Genomic DNA, 11967 nt, shown 5'->3' with positions numbered 1-11967 from the left:
CCTTTGGGCAACCGCTTCCGGCTTAATAATGATGGCCGCTTCCGGCTTAATATCACCATCATATCAACACAAACTCAATCCACAAATATCAATTTCAATTCATAACATAAGTCACTAATCAATTCATCACAATCCAGTTATTAGCCTTAGTTTTATAAGAAGTTATCAAATTTGTATTTCACTAGACTTAGGAGGACATACTTCCAGGTTTGAGGGTAGAATTGTTATGAAATTCTTACTACTTATATTCTACTCAATTTCATCTTATTTCCCTACTCAAAGAATAAATGATCATATCAATACAAAGGGATGATACTATGGAATGTAAACACAAATCGTAAATGAAATAAAGTAGTAAGATCTCGCACCCCCCTTTGGAGTGGTTTTGAAAATCAAACTTTATGTTTCCTTTAGTATAAACTCATTTTCTCGAAATCATTAGTAAAACCATATACACAACTCAACTTGGCACCTTATGGTGTTCCCTTTGGAACAGAATAGGAGTACAATATCAATAAGCCATCACAAGAAACATTTAGACCTTACTCGTCTAAGAATGGAATCATATAGAGTACATATAGGATGAATAGCAACAAGAATCATGCCAAAGGAAGATAGGTTTGCCTTACATACCTTTGAATAACCATAGAAGAACTTGGTTTCACTAGCCCCACGGGATTCCAACGTTTGATCCACGTTGCTAATTCCATCAACAACGCTTAAATCAAAGTTACTGTGTGACTGAAACAGTGGCTTCAAATTATTATATCTCAATTGTACTCCCCTACCATTTCAACTTTACGTATAGATCACATCGAAATTTAACTTAACCTCTATTCTCAGTTACCCCTACCAATACTTATACACATTAGTTTCAACCCATGACTCTTTTACTAGATCATCTCTATCCGTAGAAACCCAACAAATTTCATCTTCTTTACTCAAATTAACACTACTCACTATGATCTTAAACACCCTAATTAATGGAGGATGGTGTTAACTCTCTCCTTTAGCCAATTCATAATGGGTAAGAGCCAAACTAATTAATGAAACTTTCAGATTGGATATGACCTTAATAACTAGTCGGTTGGAACCATTTAGCAAACCTATCTATTAAGTCAATGCTAGTGTTTCCAGATGTCTCCAAATATTGTACTAACGTGGATATAGATAAACATTAAAGTAATCCCAACACAACATATTTAAAGCAATAATCTTTTAATGGTGCTCTAGCTACTATGTGAAAATAAAATATTTAACAAGTCATACATATCTAATAAAATCAATATATACACTAATATTTCAAAAGAGTAAGATATTTACAAAATTTATTTTGTCGAATTCTAAGTTTTCTAATCCAATATCAAAAGTACAAATTATTGTGCTAGCCATTCTCAAAACGGGAAAATATTACTTTACTTATGAAAAAATAATTTCTATTCTTATAATAAACAAAAAAACCATTTATAAACTTTCTCATATCATGTATATAATTTAAAGCATATCCAAAAAGTAGTAAAACTGGTAACTATCCGAAATCATACTAAATTTTTACTACAATGTTTTACTCAAGAAGGTATATATCAAGGCAATGTATAACGGGATCGTATTTCAATTCCCTAATCCAAAAATACGGGATGTAATAGCTGTCAAATCTCCTGCCCGCAAATTGAGGAGGTGCACTAGCCGCGAATTAGCCTGAATACCGGGAATACTGTTGCCTCTAACCCCCTCTATACTCTCTACTAGCACCTACAGATCTGACTCTCTTACTATGCCCTCTGTCAGAATCACGCTCCCCCTGTGCGGCTGTTGCTGCTCTTCCAAATTCTGACTATGAGCTTGAATACAAGAAATATCCATCCCTTCTTGGAGTGAAGCCGCTAAGCAGTCTTTAATCAAATGTGGCCCCAAACCACTCACAAACCGATGCACCCCGTCCCCCATATCGGCTACCATGGCCAGAGCATACCTAGCCAATGAATTGAAGCGGAGACTATACTCCCGAGCACTCGTATTTCCTTGCCTTAGATTCAAAAACCTGTCAGCTCGGGCCCATCGGACCTTAGGTGGAAAATAATGGAGGATGAAGGCATCTACGAACTCCGGCCACATCAGGGGAGGCGCATTTTCACCTCTCAAAGATATCCAATTATTGTACCAAAGAACGGCCAAGTCCCGTAGTCTATAGGAAGCCAACTCCACTGACTCAGCATCAGAAGCATGTATTATCCTCTACGTCCTCAGCATCTCATCTATAAAGCCCTATGGGTCTTCATCCGGCTTTGACCTGAAAAATTCTAGAGCATTCAAGTTGATAAAATCACGGGCTCTGGCGCTAACCCCTCGGTCACTAGGACCCACACCCTGCCGCTAAACCTGAGCGGCAACTAATTGGGTTAGTAATTGAATAGCCTCTGCCATTTGTTGGCCGGAGGCCCCAGGAGCAGGAATTGGAGGCATTGGAGCTGGAGCTGAGGCTAATTCATACTCCTCTAAAATAGGCAGAGTGTGAGAGGTCCGAGATGGAGCCTCATTATGGGACTCACCCTCCTTTATATTTACCGGTGGCTCCCGTTCAATCCGCCTTCCTGCCGCTGTCTTTCCCTTTTTGGCAGCTGTTGCTTTCTTCTTCATAGGCATCGATGAAATCATAACACACAATTAGCAAAATGAGGAATCATATGTTATGGCTCTATCGCACGATCTATGAAGAAGAAGAACGGTCATTATTCCTAAATGCCCCGTAGCCTCTTGTTTATAAATGCGACACACTTCACACTCACAAACAAGACTCTACTGGACACGACTCATAGACACACCCTAGGACGGAACTGATCTGATACCACTTTTCTCACCACCAAACCAGAGGGCCACGGGTACCCGGATCTAGCCTACCGAGCACCACTTACCGTACTTCTTCCAATCTATCTCGGTGGACCACTCTCTACTTATCAAATAGCTCAACCTGAATAGCTGCCATTCTAAAAAATAAAACTCGTTATAAAGCATTCTTCGATTCCACCTCAAACATATATATGAACAAGCCTGCAAGGCTACAAAATGATATACCGAATATACACTAATAAGGTCATGAAACATCAACTATCCATACATCTCTACGAGCCTCTAACTGGAGTACTGGAAGTCATGAGGACGGGACAGGACCCCGCCATGCCCCAAATATGCACACAAAAGAATATACCAATAAACTGCAACTCTGGAGTAGTGGAGTGCTCCTGTAAATCTATTGATAAATCTCATAGGGATCTGGACCGTCCCCCTGTCTACCTGCGGGTCCATAAAATAAAGGACGTCAGTACGAACAATGTACTGAGTATGTAAGAAATGAGTAATAACATAATAAAGAAATAAAGAAACATGAGAGAAAGGGATAACCCGTAACTGACTGCCCCTTAAGGCAAAACCATGCATGCTAACTTTTACTTTTAAAACATCATAACATGTATATATATAAACTGCCCGACCATATAGATACGGTGTAATCATCATTAGCCCGCGTCCGGGCCTCCCGCATCCAGGGTAACCATCTTACGCCGCCCACTAGTGGTGTCTGCCCGTGCCATAAAGGCACGATGTTATTATCATTATCCATAAGCTGCCCACTACGCCCACCGTAGTGGTCTATTCCCGACAAATTTGGCCCGGTGTAATCATACATAAAAATAAGCTTGCATGAGAGCCCAATTAAAAGCTACATTTCTATCGGAGTGACGTAAGGTCGGTATCTCCGATTATCTTACGGAATAATCATCATCGCTATATCTCACCCCCGAAGAAACAATTCATAAATTGAGATCAGCAACAACGAATGAAATCAAGAAGTTCATGAAATAACTCAATAATCTCTTAGTAGAATCAAACCATAAGCTTTGGAATTGCTAACATTAAAATCATCCTCATCATGTTCATCATAGAAAGCATCCCATCTTTGGCATCATAAGAAACTTTTAAGAATCAAGAACCTCTAGCTTTTGGGCATAAGGAGGTTATGGAAAATATGGATGGAATCATAACATAGGAATCATGCTTTTAAAAGAAAAGAACTAGCCTTAACATACCTTTTGTCTTCTTAATGACTAAATGTTCTCCTTCAAAGCTCGCGATTCTACATTCAAGCGGATTCGTACTAAGGTTAGGTCATTGAAAGCATGATTAAGTTTAAACTAAAGAAACTAAGAGATAAGCATTGTCCAATCCTCAAAACTACACAACACCATATTAAATTACATACAATACTTCCTCAACATCATTAGTACCCACCTTAACAAGATTATCCTCATAGCATACAAAGAATCATGACTCAAGTTAATTTACTACTCAAAAATATCATTAAATCATTATTTGAGCTTCATCTTCTACTTTCTCCCCTCATCCAAGTTATTCAACAACCAAATACCCTTAATAACATGAAATAGATGTAAAACTCACCTTTTATTGTACAAGGATGAACTTTGGATTAATGTATCTCACTTGAATGAAACCCTAACTTCAATACCAAAGGAGATCTTGAATTCTACAAACCCTAGTGAGTCTCATCACACTTGATTCTATTGATTCTTGCTAATAAATTTTTGATTTCTCTTGGGTTTGAGTTAATATGATAGGGGGAAGGTTCTAGATCTTTCAAGACTTGGGGAAAATATGGGAAATGAAAAAATATAACAAGGGTCATCTATATATAAAAAGGGAAAAATTTGACCCGACTCGATTATACGGCAACTTATACGGTCCGTATAACTTATACGGTGCGTATAAGTGGTCATATAATCCCACCAGGGATTACCCCTTCTCTGGAATGGCTATACGGACCATTATAAGGGCCGTATAAAATTATACGGTCCATATAAGTAGTCGTGAAATCCCCCTTTTTCTTAAACTTGCTCTGGTTGATTCGTTTGACTCCCAATCCTTATGGAAGCTCCTTGGCACTTGTATAACACCTCATTACCCATATAAAGAGCTCTATCGATCCTTCTCAAGATATTTCGAAATAAACATTAGCTCGATCCATGCTAAACATTCCCAAACACAACTTACATTTCACTTCCTACGACGAATTTAGTTACACCGATTCATGTGACTTCAAAAATTTTTAGTACGCACTTCAAAGATATCAAATACTCTCATTAACTTCATAAGGACTTCATGTTTACCTTAACCTTGCCTTAGTCTATTGACAGCGCAACAACTCGAAATTCCTGAGATGTAACACTCCGGTATACATCTTTGAGTTAATATCATATATATAAGAACTTTCAAGACCCATGAACAGATAGATCAATCATAAAAGGGATATAGGCTCATCAAAGACTGAGGTACTCCTAGTGCTACTAAGAGCACAATAATATGGAAGCTCATTTACTCGTTAGTTCGTTCATATCATAAGATTATGCAAAATGAAAGAAAGGATAGCCTTAACATACCTTAACGTCTTCTTAATCACTTAACGATCTCTTTCCAAGTTTTGCAAGGTCTACATTCAAGAGGAATCACACTAAGGATAGGTCTAGAAAATACTATTTAAGTTCCAACTAGCGAAATTAACGAATTAACGAAATTTGGACAAGATTTTCCCTATTTTATCAACTTCCACTATATCATAAAATTGCTCCCAATCAACAATAACATTATCATCAATTCATAATCAAGAGACTTCATGTAATGCCCAAAACCCCTTTTCATATTCAACACACAACAACAATTCCAAAGAAACTCTATATACGCTCGTATACCACGTTTCCCCCACATCATACAACCATTCATAACAAGATTATACTCAAACATCCCAACAATTACAACAACGCAAGTCAATTTATTACTCATAACATCATCAAACTCACATTTGAACTTCCTCTTTTGGTTTCTTCCGTCAATCAAGTTATTCAACAACTAGACATTCTTAATAACAAGAAAATAGTTGTGAAAACTTACCTTAATCACACAAGAACAAGCTTTGAATCAACTATCCCGCTTGAGTGAAACCCCAACTTCAACACCAAATAAATTCTTGCGTTCTGCAAACCCTAGGAAGTCATTCAACACTTACATCTCTTGACCCTTGCCCTTTGAGCTTTGATTTCACTTGGATTTGTTAGATATGTTTAGAGGAAGTTTCTATAGCTCTCATGGACATGGGAAATATTAGAAATGGATTAAAATGAAAGAGGGTCGGGTATATAACAAAAATATAAATCTATCACCGCTTCACATATATATGGTTCAATATACGGACCGAATATAATTTACGGTCCGTACATTGGACCGTAGATCCTCAACAGAGGGCACCAACCTCTGGACTAAATTATATGGTGGGGGTTCATGGATTTTATGGTCCATATAAAATATATGGACCGTATATTTGGCCATAAATCTCAACTTTTTGCTAAACATTCTCATCAACTCATTGAACCTCTACTTCTTCAACACATACTAAACATAAACTTGATCTTTTACACCCATGGAATAAGCTTGTCTAATCTCATTTAACCTTGATAGCCCCCGTATCCAAGACTAGAACCACTAATGCACGGCGAATCTCCAAGTACAAAACTACGGGGTGTAACACTCTCCCCCCCCCCCCCCCCCCTCCCAGGAACATTCATCCTCGAATGTTAAACTCTTAGGGATTCTACAAAAATTTCACCAGAGATTCCCCTGTAAATATATTAAAACAACCTGTACACAGCAACCCAAAATAATGCCACATAGGGCCATATACTAAAATGCACAATACCATGGCCTTATGCGACCTATCACAAATACTATGAATAAATCAATACCTGGGAAAGATGATGCTTCAGATTGAGCCTCCTGGGATGACTAAAATAAATACGGGTACTTAGCCTTCATCTCCTCTTCAGCCTCCCATGTCATTTCTTCAACATTATTATTTCTCCGAAGCACTTTAACAAAAGCCACATTCTTAGTCCGCAATTGGCGAACTTGTCTATCCAATATAGCTACAGGGATCTCCTTGTATGATAACTGCTTGGTCATCTCGATGTCGTCTACCGGTACAACTCTCGAAGGATCTCCTATACACTTACGGAGCATTGACACATGAAATACTGGATGCACAGACTCCAACTAAGAAGGTAGCTCTAATTCATATGCCACCTTACCCACTGTACGAATAATGCTGTATGGTCTAATGTATCGAGGTCTCAACTTACCCTTCTTGCCAAATCTCATCACTCCTTTCATAGGTGAAAATTTTAGAAAGACCCAATCGCCTACCTCGAACTCTAGCTTACACCGTCGATTATCTGTATAGGATTTTTGTCAACTCTGTGCTGCCAGTAATCTTTCTTGAATTACTTTCACCTTGTCAACTGCTTGTTGTATCAAATCTGGGCCAACGAGTTGATTCTCTCCAATGTCAAACCATCCTATAGGAGATCTACATCTCCGCCCATAGAAAGCCTCATAAGGAGCCATCTGGATACTGGAATGATAACTATTATTATAGGCAAACTCAATAAGAGGTAAATGATCATCCCAACTACTGTTAAAGTCAAGTACACAAGCTCTCAACATATCCTCAAGTGTTTGTATAGTACGCTCAGCTTGTCCATCTGTCTGCAAGTGAAATGCAGTACTAAGACTCACTTAAGTCCCCAATCCATTCTAAAAAGATTTCCAGAAATTAGCTGTGAATTTCCCCCCCCCCCCCCCCCCGATTTGAAATAATGGCTGTAGGAACACCATGAAGTCACATAATCTCTCTAAGGTATAGTTTCGCATAGTCTTCAGCTGAATAAGCAGTTTTGACAGGCAGGAAATGAGTGGACTTTGTAAGCCTATCTACTATAACCCATATTGAATCATACTTCAACTGAGTACGGGGCAACCCTGTCATGAAATCCATATTCATTACCTCCCATTTTGTTACACTCCATAATAATCCGTGCTACTTGAATTAAAACAAGAAAGAATAAGTTAAGAAGGTTCAAGGAAAGCTAATCGAGTTAGTAAGAATACCGCTATATATATGGTTGCCTTAAGTATCCCGAGGTGACATGGTAACCTAAAGGATTTGAAATCGCGTTATGAGTATGTATACGAGGTAATGTGAGTGGCCTTTTAAATTATTTGAGATTATTAGTAATGATATAGAAGATAGACAAAAGATAGGAATATACTTTTGCGATTGGAGTTTCGTCGAAACTTTGTGAGCTCTCTAGTCATGTTAAGGTTATTGTGATTCTCCGGACCCTTCGAGAAGCGTATATAGATTGTTATGAATATATATGAGTGTGTATATGTATTTATAAGAAGTTACATGAGGTTGGAAGAGGATTAGAAGTTAAACGAAAAGAATCGGAACAACTTCAGTAAAATCTCGGACCCACTTTTAGCCTATATTGTAGGAGGCGTATCTCCCAGTATATGAGGAGTTTTAAGGTATTTCAAAAGCCTAAAATGAATTTCATGGAGTCTAGTTTGTAACACAACAAACCTCTCATCAAAATAATATCGGGATAAGGAGATATGGACGATACAAGTTGGGCTGAGTGGAGGCAACTATGATAGTACCTCATGGATGAATAAATTAAATTAGTAGTATTATGTGTTCATATTATAATGAATCATATTCCTTGGAATGCAATGTTGCACGTGAAAGGTGGAAGAGAAACATGTCAAGTGTGGCATTAAACTAGTAATGGAAAATTGGGATTAAACTAACCACAATTGGATTAATAAGTGGGATTGGAAAGACAAAAATCAGTCCATTTTAAATACCATGTTTAGCCGTGCATCTTGGTGGAGTGTTCAGAGAATCTTGACCCAAAATTTAAGTGGACACATGTCAAAGTCTTGTAGGGAATATGTGAGCAATAAATCGGATTCATACCTCATTACACTACATCATTTCACCTTCACAAAGTTGAGAGAAACCAAGAACTAGAGAGAGAAGCTCTCGGCCATGGCTGGCCGAGAATGAGCTCCAAGATTTCGACCAAAAAAATAAATTTCTCCCTCAAATCAACTCCTCATCATGTGTATAAGAACATGTAGTAGTTGTTGAAAAGAAACAAGAAGGTGTAGCATTTCAAAAGGGTTGAAGATTCGGCCAAGTGAAGCACAAGATTGAAAGGTAAGAATGTTTGTTGTTTCTTGTGTTGCATGATGATTTGAATGTATAGTTCATGCATGTTGTTGTTGGATTGTGGTTGTAGTTGAAGTAGAGAGTGAGCCATGTGTGAGGTGAGTTCATGACTGATTTTATTGTGCATGTATTGTTAGTGAATTGAATATGTATCAACATATGTAAATGAACAAAGATTGTAGGAGTTTGGTTGTGATGTTGCATGTTGGATATTGGACTGTTTTTGCTCGAAATTAAAATGAATCATGTGTTGAAGATTCTAATGAAGTCATGCTTAATCTTGTTGAACATGTATTGGAAATGAATTGAATGCATTGTAGTTGGATAAACGAATGAAAATCATGAAGTTGGAGTTGTTGTGATGAAACCGGGTAGGGGACTGTTTTGGACGAATTCATGGACTGTTTTGGGCTATAATTTGATTGTTGTTGTTATGGACATTGTATTGTATTGTATGCATGTTGAATATGTGAATTAAGGTGTTCAAGAAATGAATTATGTTGAGGGGTAAGGGCAGTCCAAAACCGTGGACAGTTTTAAGGATTAGAAGTGAAATTGTGTGTGTTGAATGTTGGCTTTTGTTGCAAACGTGTAGTGAATGTAAAATGCCATGATTCAAGTTAAAAACTGAACTGATTGTGGGCTGTTGTAAGAGTGAAGATGATGCTAAAACAGTTCCAAGATTCATGAATGTAAAGTCATTGAAAGTGTTGTGTTGTTGCAAGTTAAAAACTGGAAATTTGCTAAGTATGAATGGAAACGATGTGTGTGTTGGTTTGCCGTGTATATGAGACTGTTTTGGGTGGTGTAGGGACTGCCCAAGTTCCCTAAGTCATGCTTAAACAAGTTTTGATCAATATATGAAAGAACGATTAGCAATGTTAGCTTGTAACGCTAGTTGGTTTAAATGTGAACGAAACGTCGTTTAATTGTTAGAAAGGAGTTGTGAATGTCGCGATACGTATTGAATGCCCTTGTAGACTAATTGTAGTTCTTCACATCTTGATATAGGATAAGTGTTGTTGGGCAGCAAGTACAAGTTAGAATACAACTAAACGCAAAAGGTATGTAAAGCCTATTCTTTCTTTCTTTTGGCATGTCCTAGACGTAAGAATGAAACGATATGAACCTTGGGGTAAATTCTATTCTCTAGTTTCATGTATGGCTTATGAATCTATATTTCACTAATGTTATTGTCATGTACCTACAGTATGAGTGACTAATGAACGATGCATGGAAGTTCCTATACTTAAAGAATTGCACAACTAAAGACATACTTGACTTCCAAAAGCTATACCATATTAAAGTGACATATGTACATGAAGTCTATAACGTTTCTTGTAATAGTTTGTTATGAGACTTGAAATGAACTGAAGGTGAACATTATTTTGACACTTAGAGCGGGTTAGTTGCTTATCCCTTGAGTCTAAAAAGATGATTTGCATATATGTGGTTGCTTATTATTCTGCTCGTGCTTACCGCTATATCCTTCACTGAGTCCCGGGCCAGGGTACGTTTTCGTGCGCACATTTATTATATTAATCACCGAGTCCCTCACTAGAGGGTCGGGACACGTTATATATATATATATATGATGATGATATGATGATGTGATGATATGATGATATGATGATATGGAGATGATGGTGGCCAGGAGGGCATATTCCTTATTACCGAGTCCCTCAGGAAAGGGCCGGGACACGTCTATGTTTATGTTATGATGCTATGATTTTAAATTTCCGAGTCCCTCATTAAAGGGCCGGGACACGTTATATATGTTTTATACAGAATGATTATGCAGCTTTGACTACAAAACTCTATAATTACCATGATATGAGAATGATACAGATGAAATATGTTCAAAGGCAAGTTTTATGAAATTCTGTTGTTGCATTGTGTCCTATATACCGTGTCTCAATATAAGTATATTAATGTGTTTCAAGCTTTACATGCTCAGTACATATTCCGTACTGACCCCCTTTCTTCGGGGGGCTGCGTTCATGCCCGCAGGTACAGACGCTCGTTTCGGAGATCCGCCAGCTTAGGATACTTGTTCAGCTATTTTGGACTGCTCCTTTGTTCTAGAGCCTAGTTGTGGTATAACTCCCTTATGTTGTATTCATATGTGTTTAAATGGGGTACGGCGGGGCCCTGTCCCGCCATATGAGACTGTTATTACTCTTAGAGGTCTGCGGACATCGGTGTGGGTCTGTTTATAGTTGTTAATGCGTTTTATGTTTTTGACTTAAGTTTGGGGCGTACCCATTCGTAATGGCAGGCTTGTCGGCTTGCATATGTGCGTATACTTGGTATTTTGTATATCGTGGCAGCCTTGTCGGCCTGCTTAGGAATATATATAAATGTTGCTGTTTGATAAGTGCAACTCCTCGGGAGATAGGTGACTAAGACATACAAAACTTGACAAACTTAAATAACTCCCTATCTTTTATATACAAATGAGATCATGACATGCTAATTGGAAATGACTATAGCTAACATATAATATGAGTGTCCAATTCGGGCACGAGTCACGGCCTACGGGGTTGCGTCGTGACAAAAGTGGTATCAAAGCGGTTCAATCCTCGGAGTGTCTACAGACCGTGTCGAGTAGAGTCTTGTTTATCGATGTGTTGTGCACCACATTTATAAACAGGAAGCTACAGGACATTTAGGATGTTACTTTTCTTTCAAATCTAAGATCGTGCGATAGAGCCCAGCCATAGGATATGAAATTCCTTATACTAACCCTTGATTTCCGCAGTAGAACGGCATCGACCGAAGAAGGTGACTGATGATAATGGAAGTTTAAAAGCACGCAGGTAAGCAACGGTACG

General features: G+C 38.1%; 1 long non-coding RNA gene across 1 annotated transcript; it reads left to right on the top strand.

Annotated features, from left to right (window-relative positions):
* Positions 1–8916: 8916 nt before the first annotated feature.
* On the top strand, positions 8917–11389 carry LOC132613523 (uncharacterized). The gene is made up of 3 exons (XR_009571998.1): positions 8917–9121; positions 10145–10197; positions 11144–11389. It is a non-coding gene; the product is annotated as an uncharacterized LOC132613523 (long non-coding RNA).
* Positions 11390–11967: the final 578 nt, after the last annotated feature.

The sequence above is a fragment of the Lycium barbarum genome, chromosome 10, assembly GCF_019175385.1.
Source record: "Lycium barbarum isolate Lr01 chromosome 10, ASM1917538v2, whole genome shotgun sequence".
Lineage (NCBI taxonomy): Eukaryota > Viridiplantae > Streptophyta > Magnoliopsida > Solanales > Solanaceae > Lycium > Lycium barbarum.
This window is presented reverse-complemented; position numbering and strand designations above follow the sequence as displayed.